The sequence below is a fragment of the Streptopelia decaocto genome (assembly GCF_964273445.1).
Source record: "Streptopelia decaocto genome assembly, chromosome: 24".
Taxonomy (NCBI): domain Eukaryota; kingdom Metazoa; phylum Chordata; class Aves; order Columbiformes; family Columbidae; genus Streptopelia; species Streptopelia decaocto.
In genome coordinates, this window is record NC_138679.1 from 3,450,278 (window position 1) to 3,467,309 (window position 17,032).

General features: G+C 54.0%; 1 protein-coding gene across 8 annotated transcripts in view; it reads left to right on the forward strand.

Annotated features, from left to right (window-relative positions):
• PTPRS (protein tyrosine phosphatase receptor type S) overlaps positions 1–17,032 on the forward strand; it is a 150,104-nt gene that overhangs the window by 36,975 nt on the left and 96,097 nt on the right. The window lies entirely within an intron of this gene.

Sequence of the window (17,032 nt, forward strand, 5' to 3'; positions counted from 1 at the left end):
TGAAGGTGGCGAAATATAGACAAGGAAAGGATGGGAGACGGCAACTCCGGGGCAACCCAGGCCCCTCGGGTCAGACAGCAGGTGCTTTTTTGCTGCAATTACCCCTGCCCGGAGCCGCCTGTGCTGTGGAGTAGCTGGAATTATGTGCTGCTTGCTCCCTGCGAAGAGGGAGGATGGCGGTATCGACCGAGCATCACTAGAACAGGAGCGCGCGTGCTCCGGCAGCGCTTTCCCAACGGCCTCGGACCGTGGCTGGGGCGGGTAAGGGCACAGCGGCCAGGCTGCTGTTGGGGGGATGAAACTATTCACATGAGCAAATCCCCCCCTGCGCCACTAAGATTGTGCGTTACATTCTTGGCTTTAGGTTTGGGTTAATAAACGAAGGATTTCCTGGTTTTGTACAGCGCACAATTTGTTTGGTTCAGGAGTAGATGGCCAGTTTGGAGGAGTGATTTCTCCCTAGTCTCCGCAATCCACTTATGATGGGGTTTAGGGACTCTTCTTGCTTTACTTGTCCTTACTAGGTCAATACCTGGAAATAATAACAATTTAACAATAAGGTTTAAGGCTCTGATGCCTTAAATATCTTTAATTGCCAAAGCCTGGCATACGCTCAAGATTTCTACTTGCTATCACTCATAATGATCCCACACAAGATAAAGACTCAGCTCCTCTCCGTGCTGGACATCCTTGGTGGAACACAACTCTGCCTCAAAGGGAAGAGCCACTGGGAATAACTCCTGGATCTTCAGCATCAATGTGCGAACCCTTGTGCGCTGACCAAACCTTGAAACACATCCCGGCACATCCACGGTCTTGGGCAAACATCTGAGGTGGTTGTGGTCGCTGCTCACCCAGGGGACGTTTCTTCAAGGAACAGTTGAGAAAAGGGACCTGAACTGGTGCAGCCGTTGGGTACGTGGAGGAACGCGCCGGAGATATTCTGAGAAAACCAAAATCAAATAGCGCTGGTAGTGGAGCTCTTTGAAAATTGTTCAAAGGGACGCTGTCAATGTGAAACTCCTATTTATGTTTTCTCTTCCTCCTCCTTTCTTTTGTTGATAAAATCTTGGAAGTGGGAGGATTTACAAAAATGCCTGTGTTTTTAAGCTGCTTCTTCAGACACCTTTTTTCCCTTGTAAATATTGTGTGAGAGGCCGGAGTGAAAAACACAGAAAACAAACATGGAAAAGTCCTCATCGGACCCTTCCTCTAGTGACTTCAGAACCTGAAAATCAGCTTTGTTGTTGGATGTGTTGTAAGTGTATCCCCACGGCTCATCTGGTCCTGCCTCCAGGAGCTTCGCTGGCCCCATCAGCCTGTGCCTGGGAAGGATTGCTCTGGACAGCTGAGATAGTCCTGAAGGAAGAGGAGCATCCTCATCCTGGAGGAGCTTTCAAACCTCCCCGTGTTGGACCCCACCCGGGCATCTCTGAGGATGGCGCTGAGGACCGAGAGGGCCGCCGGCGCTTCAGGCGATAACAGTGAGTTTTCAAGATGTTTTCTGCCGCCGGGCTCGGCGCTTCAAGCAATAACAGTGAGTTTTCAGGAGGTTTTCTGCCGCTGGGCTCGGCAGCATCAGCACTAGGGTGGCATGACCAGGCACACGGAGCCAAGGGGAGCCGAGGAGACTGTATTTACTGAAGTTAGCACCGAAAACTCTGTGTGTGCTGCTTTTTTGTCCTTCAAGGTGGCTTCCTTGTTACTGGGAGGCTGTGTACGGGCTGAGCAATCTCAGGAGAAGGTTCTGTCAGAGCAGACTTAAATCTTCATGCAAATTACAAGTGATGGCAAAACTTAAGGGGTCCCTTTGCTTTTCACTCACTGCTCGGCTCATGGGAGCTCTATATGTACTTTGGATTCTGGGCGATGCTCAAACAAGCTCATGCTAAAACCGTGGCCAGCCCTGGGTTTGCAAGGAGCAGTTTCTTAAATCAAAGTAAGTGGTTTTTATTGGGGATTTGCATTGATTCGGCTGAAACGTTTGCAAAGGAGCAGGTGAACGGGAGCCAAGGGACGGCAGAACGTTTCTCCGTGGCCGTGTGGCTTCGTGCTGGCAGGTGATAAACTGAGCGGCACGGGCGGGCGGAGAGCAGGAGCGGGCGCCGAAGGGCATAATTACAGGGGAGGATGTGGAAACCAGGGCCCTGGAAGGCAAAACGATCTGCCCAAGGACGTGGGGTGGTGGGGCTGGAGCTCAGCAGCTCCATCTCGTGCAGAACGCGGCGTCCAGGCTGGTGCTCCTGCCGGGAAGTGGTTTTGGGGTGTGTTGCCAGGACCTTTACCTTGATCCTTCTGGCTGTAGCAAAAACCGTGAAGGCCTGGAGGGCTTGAGTTCAGATGGCTGGGTGAACGTCTCTCCCTGGCAGCTATGGAAAGCAGTACTTGCAGTCCTGTTTGAACTTGTTAGCTGACAAGTTAAAAGGTTGTTTTGACCCTTCAGGATATTTAAAAAAAATATATATATTTCTTTCACCTTCCTTCTCCCAGTTTTATGAGAGGGCCGAGCCAAGAGCTTTGTGTTCGGCAGTGGGAGTGTAATTACAGCAAGTCCAGGCGAGTGATTCTCCCCCAGCACTGTTTCATTGTTGGTTTTTACTTCTCTTTTCTCCCATGTTATTGCTCCCACTTCTCCGCCTCCCCACGCACGTGCGGCACCGACACAGCTGCGGGACCCGCTCCCACCCAGACCCCACTGGGAACCGTCTGGTTTTGCTGGGGGACGTGGCCCTTGGGCTCAGGAAGCAGATGACGCAGATGGGAGCTGGGAAGGAGCAGCGGCCGGCGGGGTCCCCTGTCAGCCCCCCTGAGCCATCGCCGGGCTGGACGGGGCCCAGCACAGCTGCGGTGGCCGGGGGGCCAGGCCCAGCTCCTGACCCGTGTCTGTGCAGGCCTGGCGGGCAGGACCCTGCTGAGACCACACCTGGAATCTTGTGTCCAGTTGTGGCCCCTCAGTTCCAGCAGGACAGGGAACTGCTGGAGAGAGTCCAGCGCAGCCACCAAGATGCTGGAGGGAGTGGAGCATCTCCCGTGTGAGGAAAGGCTGAGGGAGCTGGGGCTCTGGAGCTGGACAAGAGGACACTGAGGGGGGACTCATTCATGGGATCAATATGGAAAGGGGGAGTGTCAGGAGGATGGAGCCAGGCTCTTCTGGTGACAACCAGTGACAGGACAAGGGGCAATGGGTACAAACTGGAACACAGGAGGTTCCACTTAAATTTGAGAAGAAACTTGTTGGGGGTGAGGGTGGCAGAGCCTGGCCCAGGCTGCCCAGGGGGGTTGTGGAGTCTCCTTCTCTGCAGACATTCCAACCCGCCTGGACACCTTCCTGTGTCACCTCATCTGGGTGTTCCTGCTCCATGGGGGGATTGCACTGGATGAGCTTTCCAGGGCCCTTCAACCCCTGACACTCCGGGATTCTGTGATCATTTCAGTTGGAAGAGACCCTCAGGATCATCGAGTACAACCATAACCCAACTCTAGCACTAACCCATGTCCCTAAAAACCTCATCTAAACACCTTTTAAACCCCTCCAGCTATGGCGACCCCAGCACTGCCCTGGACAGCCTGTTCCAGTGCTCGACAGCCCTTTGTGGAAGAATTTTTTCCTAATATCCAATATCCTAATATCTGATTATACACAGGTGCTGGGCACTGTGGGCCCCGCTGCAATGCTGCTTGTTTTTTTTGGGGTGAAAAAAGCACATCCTCTGTCTGAAGCTGTTTACTTTGGGTTTTCTTTGGGGCGGCTGCTGTTGACCCACCTGAGCGTGTGTTCATCCCAGGTGAGCGTGTGAGCAGGAGAATGGAGAGGGTCAGGTGCTTCTGCCTCTATAGAATGGCTGGAAAAGGTTCTAAACGTTCTGCTTCTCCTGGGGCCAGACCAGAGCCAGGGCTCTTGTTGTCATCCAGGACAAGCCGGTGTCTTTGCGGTCCGATATTCCCCTGTGCACGTGTGCCTTTGCATCTCATCTGGAACGCTGGATTTATCCCGGAATAAACTGGATGCAGCCTCGGCCTGGTTCTGTTGGAAGAGCAATGATCGTCAGAGTCCCCTTAATTCTCAATTAGCCTGTCTGCCCAAGGTTTTAAAATTGGTTAGATAAACTGCATTAAAAGTTAAACATGAATTAACCTTTCCTTGCATGGGCGATCTCCCTTGGAGCCCCGACGGCAGCGAAGCAGCGCTGGGTGCGGAGCGCAGCGTTCCCATTGGGGCGGCCCCTTTTTGGGGTCAAAGCGGGTGCTTTTGGGTGCGTTCCCCGTGCAGGCCGCCCATCGCAGGGGTGCTGCTCCTGTCCCCACGGCGCAGCCCCGCGGGAGCTGACCCTTGGCACGGGGCTGCGTGCCGGGGTATTTTTAGAGGAGATAAGAGCGATGGCAGGAGAGAGGGCTCCGTTCCAGGGAGCTCTGACTCTTTAATTATGTTTTTGGTCTAGAAAATTATATGGTTCCTAGAGCGTAAATAGAGAACGTATGGAAGGTAATTGCACCTCTGGGTGCAGATGAGTTGGTCGCGGGCCGGGATGGGAGGGAGAACCCGGCTCCTCGGGGCATTGTCCTCATTGTCCTGCTGCTCCTGAGCCCCCAGTGCACCCCCAGTCCCCTGGGCCACCCACTGCCCTTAGTCCCGGCACTTTTGGGGCATTTTCCTTTAAACCTGTGCCTGGGGGCACCTCCCTGGGCCGGGTTTAGTGGGAATCTGTCCCCAGCTCAGGCCGGTGCGTGCCCCAACCTGCCTTTGGGGAAGAAATAAACGGAACATGTGTTTTCCTGCTCGTGCCTTCCACCTCGCCCAGGAGCGGGGGACACGCAGGAGCGCCTCGATTTTTCTCTGCGTTTTCTTTCTCTTGTACGTGGCGCTGATTTCGATGTGCAATCCAGAGGCGTGGGGCGCGGGGCTCTGCATCCCCCCATGCTGCGTGCTGCCAAAAATGATGCTCTTATTGTGCAGCAGAAAGAGCGCAAGCGGGAGCTTTTTCTTTTAAGTGCCTGATTTATATGGACAAGCCTGATTTTTGGTGAATCCTTTTCTTTTAAAGAATGCGTTGCATTAAAAAAGCACCCAAAGCCCTGCGTTGGCGGTGATTTTCTGCATGGCTCCCTCTCCCTCCCCTCCTTCTGCGCAGCGTGAGCGGTTTGGACGGAGGATCCTGCAAAGCCGCACGTGCCCAGGACGGCGAGGGGCAGAACTTTGGATCCTCCGGGCGCTGCCGAGCGTGACCCGTCTTGCAGAGCCCAATATCTGCAGCAACAAGAGCAGAAACGTTTGTCAGGTGCAGAAACGTGAGCGAGGGCCTGGGGGTGACCCTGTTCTGTTCTTCGCTAATAGAGTCAAGGTTGTTTCTCAGGTGGGACCTCATTGTCCAAGCGCCTCCCTCCCAGTCCCCAGAGTGCTGGTGGTTTTGGGATGTAGAGCCTGGATTCGAGGCGAGTTCTGCAAACTCGTTGTTAAGAGGAAAAATCAAAGGTCTTAATGATGGGGGAAACCTGGCAACTGGTGCTGGGCGATAGGAGAGGGACTGGAGAAAACAACTGGGCTTGGGCAAAGGGAATTTGGGCTGTAGTCTCAAATCCCACCCCCAGCTGCAGTTTGTGAAGCAGTTTTGCCGTTTTCCCCCCATCTCCCTCCTTGGGTTTAACCCTCCACTTGGCCAAATGCTGGAGATGCGGGATTTTCACCCCCCATCACCCCTTTCCTCGCGGTTCCCAGTATAAATACATGGAGCAAAGCCGCCAGCTCTGTTTATTGAACACAAATAGAAGATAAAATAGTGGAAAACTAATTTTTTCATGCTCATTGGTGGGAAAGATTAAAATTATGCAAATCCTCGGCAGCGAGCTTGGTGCAGAGATAAGGGGATGTTCAAGTCGGCTGGCTGCCTGCTAATTCACTCATTGAAAAAGAAATGAGCAGGAAAGCTGTGTTGAGCGGCCCCGGCCCCTCACGGCGCTGGGGTTTCTTTGCTGTGCTGGGAGGAAGCTGAACAAAAGGAAACCTTTTTTTGGAGGCGTGCAGGATCCGTGCGTGATGCTCACCCTGAAATCACATTTGCTGACGAGCTCTGGGATGCAGCAACAAGACCTTGTCCAACCTATTTTGACCTCCAGCCAGTTTGCAATGACCTGAAAAGCCCTGAAATGCCTTTTTTTTTTCCCCCCCAAGTGTGACGATTCTGGGGTAGATCAGGTGAATTCTGCAATCTCGATGCCCCTGTTGGAATCCGCGAGCAGAGCAGGGCTGAGATTTGAGTGGGAAGCCACCAAAGACAAGCGATGCTGATGCTCAGGTGCTTTTGTGGCTCTTTGGGGGCTGCAGGAGGCAAAGTGGGGGTGAGCAGGGGGTTCGCTGGTGGACACAAAGGGTTGTGCCAGGCAGGGGAAGGGCAGGTTCATCGGGACCAGGCTCTCCCCCGCGATCCCAGCGCTGCCGTCCATGTACCGGTGCCCATCCCCGCTGGAGACGCCTGCTTTGTGCTGGAAAAGCGAGTCTTGAAATTCCCCATATGGGCACGTTAATTAATTTTTGCAAAGCAACAGTGCCGTGGGGGTTTTCCCGGGATGAAAGGCCTGTGTGTGTGTCCGTGAAGGATCGGGGTATGCGCAGATGTGATTGTGGTCAGGAAAAAGGGAATGCGGAGTGGTGTCTGAATCCAGGTCTCTGACTCAGCCTCGTGCTTTGGCTGGAGGAAACTTAACTCCTTTAGGCCAAACTGAGCCCGTAGTGCCTACGAGCATTAGCTGGCGATCTCCTCTCCCAGAGGGAGCTTTGGGTGGATAGAGGGTCTTTCCCCCTCGTGCTGCACAGTTTGCCCAGCGCTGGCTCTGTTGCCATTTGGCCCACGCATTTATTTCTTGAAATCTCTTGGGATAATGCTTGTGTGCGATACTCGGCGTGGAGGAGACTGGTACCCCCTGCAACCCAAAACCCCGCCAAGCAGCTCAAACCACCGCCCGCGCAAAGACACCCATGAAACGCTGACGGCCGCTCGTCGCGCTGGAGCGGGACCCGGTGCCAGCGTGTGTTTCTGGAAGGGTTTGCCTGCCTTCCTGCCCAATCAATATTTATTCACAAATCTATTTGTTTGCCTTTGTCGCTGCAAACTCTTGCGGGTTGGTTTTCTTTCATTGTCTGCGCGCGTTGCTTTGTTCCCCTTGTGTGTTTTTGGCGGCGGGCGCTGGCGAGAGGGGCCGCGCGGCTTCGCTGGCTCCGGCCGCTCCAGCTGCCGCTCCCCGCGGGGCTTTGCGGCTGTTTTGTGCGGAGGGACCGGCCGGCAGCTCCTCCGCCCGGGCACGTCTGGCTCCCCGCGCGCCCCTGGGCCAGAGGTGCCGGTGCTGCTGCGTTTGGAAGGGTTGAGCTTTGCGGATGGTGTTTTTCCATGAGCGGATCGTGCAGGGTGTGGGAGAGATCAACTGCCCCACGAGCTGCGGTGATGGTATCGATGAACCTGCGCGGTGGGTTTTCCCTCATCTCCGTGGCTGTAGCCAAAGCTGTTGCTGGTTGATGGGCAGGATGGGAGCGTTCTGGGGGTGCTGGGGATCCCCCTGTTTGCCAGAGGAGCTGGGATGGGTTTGTGCTGCGCTGAGGTAGAGCGTGCGCCTACATGAGCGTTTCCCTCCAGGCCTGCGATCAGCCTCAAGTTTCACCATCACCTCTAACCTTCCCCTTCATTTCTATTTCCATTTTACTGGGAGCGAAACAAATAATGGCTCGTGCTTCCCCCTCCCTGCAGCCTCTCTGGCGCTTCTGCCTCCATCCCGACTCATTCCTGACCGCCCGGGCCCATCCGACTGCGGTTTGTTTGCCTTCCCGCCCTCGCTCTCGCGTTCTCGCTGGTTTATTTGCGCTGTCGTAGCGCTCGACGTATGGACGGGGACCGTGGATGTAGCACCTCTCCTTTGCTTCCAGCTGGCCCGGCTCCAGCTGTTTGCAGAGCTCTTTACACCTGTTAAAAGCCGCGTGTGATGGAGACGGTGGCCGATGGCAGCGCAGCCTGTGCCGCGGGTTAGGAGCTGCAGCTGCAATCTAAAAGGGTTTTTTAGCAGCTGATCGAGGACCTGTGGTGCTCCAGAGCACCTTGGGCACGCGGAGAGCGTCACCTCCCCTTCGGGTTGTCTGCAGAGCCCCGTAGCCAGAATATTATTTATCTCCCCCCAGCCAAATCACGCGAAGCTAAATTGAGCTGTGGCAGGCGAAAGTGTGAAGCGTATTATTAGGAACAGGGAGCTCTTGTTCCACAGCTGCTGCTGCCGTTGGTAATTAATGTTTGAGGAATTGCAGATCTTCATTAGGAGAACAATTAGATTAACGAGAGAACCCGAGCTGAGGCTGGAGTGGGAATGGGGTAAGGGGGAGGCTTTAAAAACCAAATAAACCAAATAAAATCTCTCTCTGGAGATGCTCTGGGAGGTGTCCGGGAGGGGATCCATCCCTTCTGCCCAAGCAGGGACAGACAGCAGCGTGGGGGACACATGGTGGGGTCATTATGGAGCGGAAAGCGCGATCCACGGTTGTCATAAGTGTTTAAGGCAGCCCAGCGCCCATCGTTTGGCTGCGGCACCAGGTTATTAGCAGGGAGAGCTGCTCAGGGCTGAGTAAGGTCCTGGGCTTGCATCGTTAAAAGCTTTAATTGGTGTCCATGTTGTTGGAAACGCTGCCTCCTCCGAGGCAAGAGGGTTATCCTCCAAGCCATGGGTTATCGCCTTGGGGGTCTGGGCTTTAATTCAGGCCGATGGACAGGCCTGAAATGGAGAGATTTTAGCTGCCTTTCACAGGCCGGCAGGTTTCTCCCTTCAGTAATTGATGGGGACAGAGAAAGTTGCATTTCCCGGTGACTCCAGATGGTGCAGCGAGAAGAAAAGCATTTTCTGCAATATGGTGGCTTCTGCGCGGCCCAAGGAGAGATTTGCTGCTGGACCCGTTCCCGTTCGGCTCGGCGCTCCCAAGATGGACGAGTCGTTCCCAAGACCCGTGGTCCTGGGCTCCGCAGAGCTCCTGCACCCGCGCGCATGGCAAGGGGAAGAACCGGCTTTTCTGCGGCAACGCTCCTCCTTGCCCTGCTGAAAATGGACGACAAAAAGCATCTTTCTCCCGGCCAGGCTTAGCCTGTTGCGTGCTGATGGTCTTCACCTGCCGACTCAATATTACTGCATGTTTAATTCATTGCCGCCTCTCGCGGGAGCGCGCGTGTGCCTACGCGCTGTTCGGCATCATGAAAACATCGTGAATGCTCAGAAAAGTCTCTTCGCCTGGTTTTGGGATGACTGACTGGTAACAAAGCCACCGAGATGATCTCACCAGCTTGTCAGAAAAACCCTTATGTTGGTTTAAAGTCAAATATAAAATGACGTGCCTACCAGGTGGATTCTTTTTGAATGCTGGGTAATGGGTAGGTCCTCTCGCGAGCTCTTTGCTGTAGGAGGGATATTATCAATCTCTGAATGCTTATAAATGTTTTAAGCTGCCTCTAATGCATCCCTGGTGTGGCCAGGCTGCCTACGGGTTGCTTTATCTTCAGCAATAAAATGCAGCTACCTCTGGGGTAGGACGTCTGTGAGCCCGGCAGGACCGCGCTGCTACAGCTGCTCAGAGCAGAAAGGGACGAAAACCATATTTAATACAAGTAACCCAACAGGGTGAGATCAGGCTGCCAGGCAGGATAATGTTACTCCCAATTTCTGCTTATTTAGCAGCCTCTTAATGTTTTGTCTGGTGTGGAAGATGGCAAGTGCAGCAGAGCCCCGGCCGAGCTGCGGGGCTCCGTGTCCCCGGGTGGCACCGTGGGTGTTGCTGCTGTTTTGTGGGGCTTCATTGGTTACGGTGACTCCCGGAGGTACCTGCTGGAGCTGGGGCTCTGCAAGGTTGTGACAAGAGCCAGGGGCTTCTCCAGACGGACCAGGATTAAATTGGGGGAAAGCATGGACATGGCTGCTGAGCCCTGTTGCTGACCTTGAGCAGCCTCTGCCCAGTCTGCAGGGCTCCACCAGCCCCATAGTGACCCAGCATCCGCCCAGCTTAGCTCTAAATTCAGATGAGATCATGGCAGCGAGTGATGGATGAGGTTTATTTTTTTCTTTTTCTCCTCCTTTCTTAATCTCCCCTGGCTGGTGGGTCTGAGACACAGGATTCCTGCCAGAGCAAGGGAAGGGATTTGCTCATCTTGTGTCTTGCAAGCTCAAAACCAAATCCTCTTTGTGGAGTTTAACCCCCTGTGTTGGCTGGAGCGGCTGGCGAGGAAACGGTGCGGGGAGAGATACTGCAGGGCAAAAAGCAGGTTGAACTCCAGCGGGGGGAGCGGGAGGGACACCCCGGTGCCCGAGGGGTGCTCTGTGTGTTGTTGGCTTGCAGCACGTGTGATCCTGGGCTGGAAAAACACCTCTGGAGGCGTTGATGTGCCGGCTGGTGGTGGGTCCTCGTGGCGGGTGGAACATCCTGGTGCGCAGGGGCCGGGTGACGCTCCTCCCGAGCAGGGCTGCTGCAAAACCCGGGGAAGACAGCGCTTGCTAATGACCTTGATTAGCTGTCCTTGCTGATCGCTAATCAGCAGGACGCAAGCCGTGGTGGCAAAGTCAGCTCTACAGGATGGACCAAGAAGGACAAACGTCTCTGTCCTTCGTCCCGTGGCTCAGGGTCCCCGTCCTCGCGGGCCGGGGGCTTTGCAGAGCACCCGAATCACCCTCCTCTTCCCACTGCTGCTTCTGACCCTTCCAAACTGAGGCACAACTGTACCTTTTTCAGGGGGGATGAGGAAACAAAACAGATCATCAGCTGCACTGTTGCTACAATGATTTTCATTTACCACCAAATAGTAATTAGGCTGTACTTGGTGTGTTTGAGTCGCTACTTTTATTTCCTCCCCACCAGTCGCAAGCACGTTACGATAACCTGGTGTCACCCATCTGCTCGGCTCCCAGGCTCGGGGTGTGGGTGCTTTCACAGGGGGATGTTGGTGATTTTAGCATTATTTTCTCACAGAAGATCATGTTTATTCCCCTTTGCGGCTGAGGATGCTGCGAGATGAGGCTGACGGACGATTATTTACCCAGCGCTGTCGGCGTACGCGTGGCGAGCGCGGAGACGAGATGCAGTCTGTGCCCCAAGGAACTCCCAGTCTGTCAGGCAGCTAAGCCGGGGCTAATGATGAATGACTTCCTAAATAAATAAATAAAGCTCCAGAAACGCAAAGTATTACCCTGAACCACAAGGAAATGGAGTTGTCGATGCTGTCAGGTGCTCAGCGGAGATCTGCGCTTTGTTGGTAAATGCTGGAGGGTGGCGCGTGTTTGCGTGTCAGCGAGGGGAAGGGGATGGGACACGGGGATGGGGCAAAGAGGAACGTGCTTCTGGGTCTGGTTCTTCACACCTTGTGCATCCTTGAGGAGTATCCAGCTCCTTCCCTGCATGCACAGAGGCAGAGGAGAAGCCACATCTTTGGCCCAGCTCTTGGGTTTCAGGTTTCTCCAGCATCGCGTCCATCTCCGGCAATGCCGCGGTGCTGCCACCGGCACAGGCTTTTTGCTTTGTCTTCTCTGCGGCAGGGATGGTCCTTCGGGGTCCTCCCTGTGCTGCATCTGCAGCATCCAAGTGTGGATGTGCTTGGGTTTAACCGGGGTGCAGCCCAACCAGGTGAGCTGTGCTTCCTCCTCCTCCTCGCTCGCTGCGGTTGCCGCTGGCCGTGGCGATGTCCCCTGTGTCCCCGTCCGTGCCACCTGCCGAACGCGGCCCATTGTAGCAGATCCATCCCCACTTGTCAGAGCTGTCACTGCAGGGGATGTGCTGGGGGGAAATTAATTTCTCCTGACGATGGAGCCCGACTCGGAGCTCTCCTGTCTCATCTCTCCCGCAGTGACCACGGCTTAACCCTCGCCGTGCCATCCTCCCCTAGGCAGGGAGCAACAGCTCTCGCGACAGCTGCACCGCTGCACCCCCAAAATGCCACTTGCACCCGTTGCTTGGGGACACTTTGCACATGTGGGAGGACCAGAGATGCTGCAGGAAGAAAGAAAAAGAGCGTTTGTGTGGGTGCGTGTGTGTGCATGCGAAGCAGGGACGGGCAGCAGGGCTTCCTGCTCGGAGCTCTGTCATCATGAGCAGTTTCTGCTGGTTTCCCACACTGTAAAAAGGGATAATACTGTCATATTAAAGCACTTGAAGATCTGGGGATGAAAAGCAGCGTATAGGACCGTGACAGTCCTGATCAAAGCTCTTTTTTTTTCTCCATCTGTGTTTGTTTCCCCATGGAAGATAATACTCTGCCTCTTTCTTGTAAATATTGTTTTTAAGATCTAAGTAACTCCCTGATAGATAAACAGTCATGCTTGGCTCTGAAGGATCTCTAATTGTGTTTGCCAAGACCACGGACTGCGTTTGGAAGTGGGTTGGGGAGCCGTGTTTGAGTGTGGAGGACGAGCCGCGTCCGGCAGCTTCGCAGGGGAAGGAGCAGATTTGGAAATACTGGGACACCTCATTTTTGGGCAGGATCATGCGCCTTTTGGGATCGATCCTTTCTGCACAGCTCTTGGAGCCAGCAGATAACCTTGCGGGGAGCTTTGCTGCCGGATGGGGTTGTGTGGGTTTCATTCAGGTGCACGGGGGTTGTGTGGGTCCCGTGGGACCCCCGTGTGCCCCACACCGACCGCTCTAATGAGCAGCGACGGGTTCCACATCTCCAGGGCAGCTTGGCCCACAGGAAATGATCCCGAGGGCAAAGTCCTGGGTCTTGCTGGGAATTGTACTGTGTTGCTTTTGTGGCTGTTGGTTGCTGTTGTGTTTTCTCTGCCCCTGTGAGCGGCAGCGATGATGCTGTTGTGCGCGGGTCCGGCTCTGGGTCAGCGTCCTCAGGGCTCTGCTCCTGTCCAACCAGGATTTGAGGTCGAGCGGCTGTTTTTTGAGCAGAAGCATCAGCAGCCTCTCCCTTTCTGCTCCAGCGCTGGCTTTCAAGTGCTTGATAGGGAGCTACAATGCCCAAGTTCTCTCCCCCACTATTAAATAGGGTTTCGCTGGTCAGTGGATGGGGAAGTGAGTGAAGAAACACATACTTGGAAGCTCATGTCTTCATGCTTTGTTTCCCTAGGAAAGAAAAGCAACCTGAATGTGGAGACATGGGCTTCCAGGGGCATGTTGGCATCCCTGAGCCCCATGGGGAGGGTCCCACGTTGCCGGAGCCGCCAGCCCTGGTGAGGCTGGTTTGCCGAGGGTGGAACGTGGGGTAGGAGCGAGATGGAAATGTGGGGCGGCCAATTGAAATTTCATCTCTCCCCTCCCCAGGGGAGGGGACAGATGAGCTGGTGGTTGTGCTAAAAGCTTTTCTTTCTTTCTTTAAAGAGGTTGCTGGGAGGAAATGAAGTGACCCACTGACCTCTGTTAATTCGCAGCACAAACTGAGGCAGCGCTGCTGGAAGGAAGAGACCTCGGCGCAGCCCTCTGCCTGCAAGGTGTTTGCTCCGATTGATATGTCTAATGGGAGTAATTCTCCTGCAGCAGCGACGGAAAATGAAGATGTTTAATCATCCGCTAGATCTGTGCGGAACTTTTTTTCGCAGAGAATTTCTTTAAAATGGCCCTTCTCCTTTTTGCATGCAGGTGAAACAGAAGAGAAGCTCAAATGGGGTTTTTTTACGATTCTTTTTTTCAAGTTGTTATATTCTGATGAATCTGGAATGAAGGTGTGATCCCTCCATCCTGGATTTGTTTAAAATTTCAATCCCTGGCTCCATGAGGGCTAAGGAAAAGTAGCATATAGCAAAATACCTGCATAGCTCTGGCCCATCAGTGTCTGTAACTGCACAGACACCTGTTTTTAGCAGCGTTTCCCACATCTCTCTCTTTAAGCAGCGGGGACCAAGGCAGCCAGACTGGTCTGGAGATAAAGCCCCCTCCTCCTGTATCCCCCGGGATACCCAAAGTAGCTTAAGGGCGTTAGATGTCCAGCACCCTCAGAAACGGGAGTTGCTGGGAGGAAAATCTTCAAAAGCATCTTAGCGGCTTAGGTTAAGTCTCTTTGACTCTCAATGGAACTTAAGCTCTTAAGAAATGTAGGTGCTTCGGAGCATTTTTACCCTTTGTGCCTGGCACCCTTGGGTCCCTGCAGGGCCTGAACTCAATGGCTGGAGGAGCCACAGCGGGAAGCCACATTTTGCCAGCGCTTTTCAGTTTTATTATTATTGATAATGCTCTTCAAGGTCCTGCGCTCAGCGCTTACAAGACGCGCACGTGTACGTACTTAGAGCTGGAGATCAGGCAGCGCACAAGAATGAATGCTTTACAGGAGCTCTTTTACTGTAAGAATTAATCTTATTCCTGAAATGTGACCATATCTAGCACAAATCTGACCCCGCTGGGGGTCGTGGCTTCACTTAATTGCATTCTTTGTAAGGATTGAGGTCTATTAGGTGGTTTGCTTGTGTTGCAGGAGGTCCTGTGCTAGAAAATAGCGGGGGGGTTGCAGGACAAACACTGTTGGGTTTGCTGTGTGGCAGCTGGGCTGGTGCTGAGACCAATGTAAACCTGCTTCTGAGAACAATGTAAACCTGCTTCCGAGAGCACAGGGAAGGTAAGACGTGTGAAGGATGGGTGATGAAACCCTTGGGATTTGGGCATCAAAGCAGTTCCTGCTGGAGTTCAGGAGAGCAGGAGAACCTTGTGTGGTGGCTGGGGTTCCAAACAGTGCATGTTCTGCATTATAGGCAGGAATGGTGCAGTGGATGATGGAATATTGTGTCCAGTTGTGGCCCCTCAGTTCCAGCAGGACAGGGAACTGCTGGAGAGAGTCCAGCGCAGCCACCAAGATGCTGCAGGGAGTGGAGCATCTCCCGTGTGAGGAAAGGCTGAGGGAGCTGGGGCTCTGGAGCTGGACAAGAGGACACTGAGGGGGGACTCATTCCTGGGGATCAATATGGAAAGGGGGAGTGTCAGGAGGATGGAGCCAGGCTCTTCTGGGTGACAACCAGGGACAGGACAAGGGTTAATGGGTGCAAACTGGAACACAGGAGGTTCCACTTGAATATGAGAAGAAACTTGTTGGGGGTGAGGGTGGCAGAGCCTGGCCCAGGCTGCCCAGGGGGGTTGTGGAGTCTCCTTCTCTGCAGACATTCCAACCCGCCTGGACACCTTCCTGTGTCACCTCATCTGGGTGTTCCTGCTCCATGGGGGGATTGCACTGGATGAGCTTTCCAGGGCCCTTCAACCCCTGACATTCTGGGATGGGTCTGGTTCCGCTCTCCCCGCTGTCACGGCGCGACCAGGAGGGCAGAGCAGGACCTGTCACAGCCTCTCCTGGTGCCCGCAGGGGAACCAGGTGGGCGCACGCTGTGCTGTCCTGACAGTCCCGTGGCCGGGGAGCCGGGCGCTGACGCACCTGCGCTGAAGGATGAGTTGCTGGATTGAAGTTGACGTGTCCTAATATCTCTGCCAGCACTTTCTGTCTCCGTCAAGGGCTCGGGAAGCACATTAGCACCGGCGCGGAAGCGTCACCCTCTGGCATCTCCGGCTCTAATCTTGGAGCTGTTGCTGTCTCCCCTTTACCAGACCTTCTCTTTCGGAGCCCATTATATGGCATGAAAAGCCATGGGGGATGTGGGACAAGACCTTCTCTATCGGAGCCCATTATATGGCTTGAAAAGCTGTGCTGGATGTGGGAGAGCAGGGCTGCGTTCAGCTCCATCCTCGGGGACTCTGCTCGGGGCTCTGAGCTATTGGAGGGCAATGGTGCTGCTTTTGGGGAGCAGATGAGGCTCAAGGAGACACTTGGTGGCATTTACTGGGACTGTGGGAGGGGATATTGCTCTGATCAAGCAAAACAGAGTTTCTGAAATGCTGGCTGAGCCAGCCCTGTTTGTGTTTGGGGTTTTTCTGGGTTCGTTTTGTTTTAATATTGAGCACTGCAATGGTTGGGAGGACGCTTGCTCTGCAGCTCCAACCTTGCTGCTGGAACTGGGAGCTGCGGGACTGAAGCGGGAGAAGGGGGAGCCAGTAAACAGCAACTCGCTGCCATTTGTTGTGCTGGCACCGATACCACATCCCCAGTTTAATTAACAGTTACAATCGGAGCTATTCATAACGTTCCTGCTCTCCGCTCGCCTCTGACGACAACAAAAGAAACCCCAACGTGTTGTTGGGCGCCCTGGAACCCGGCGAACCCCGCGCTGAGTCTGGCTGGAGCCTCGGAGTGCGTCTAGAACAAACATTTGAAGAGATTCCCAGCGGTACAATCCAGATCTTTTCTCTTTTGCGAGAGTATGGGTATTTATGCTCGCTTCTCACAAGCTGTAGGGCGGTGGGTCTAGACTCGCGCAGAGCACACAGCAGAGGCTTTGTAATCCTCCAAGTGCGAATCCAAAGCCGCTCTCTGAAAAGTTACTCTTTAGGGCCGAGTACATATGGGGAGTTCTTGTTTATCCTGGCTTTTCCTTTAATTCTGTACAGTTCAGCCTTGGAGAGTTAATGGGACAGAAAAAGATTAAAATGCCCCTTCATGCTGCCTGTCCCAATGGTCTCGTACCCTGATGTGTATCAGAAAAGCTTAAGCAACCTCACTGTCCCCTTAGTCCTCTCAAAACCTTTGATCAGTGCACAATATCTCCTACCTGGCTTTTCTCCAAAAGGTGATAAACCCCGGGTTTGATTTTTAATTGGGGTAACTGATAGCAGGAAGGAATCTGTACAGATCTGAGCATCCTTCACACAACTCTGGCCCATTATTCTGGCGCTCAGAGTCTGTCTGATGCAGGAGCCGTAGTTGCCGACCCTGCGAGTCAGCTGTGGCTGCAGCTCGCCGCGTCTCTCTCTATTTTTGGCCCTTCTGGGGCAAAGCTGGAATCTGACAGAAGAAGAAAGCGTTTCCTAGTATTGACACATCAGACTGGGGTAGTTGCTAAGAATACAACTCCCTTAATGCCACTGCAGCTTTGCAGAGGGATCAGGGTAAAGCCATGAGCAGGCAGCTCCCTTTGGAGCCGGGACTCGTCTCGGTGGGAATGTGCAGCAGGTTGGGTTTGCTCTCCGTGCCCTGTGATCCCTCGGGATCGCCTGTGA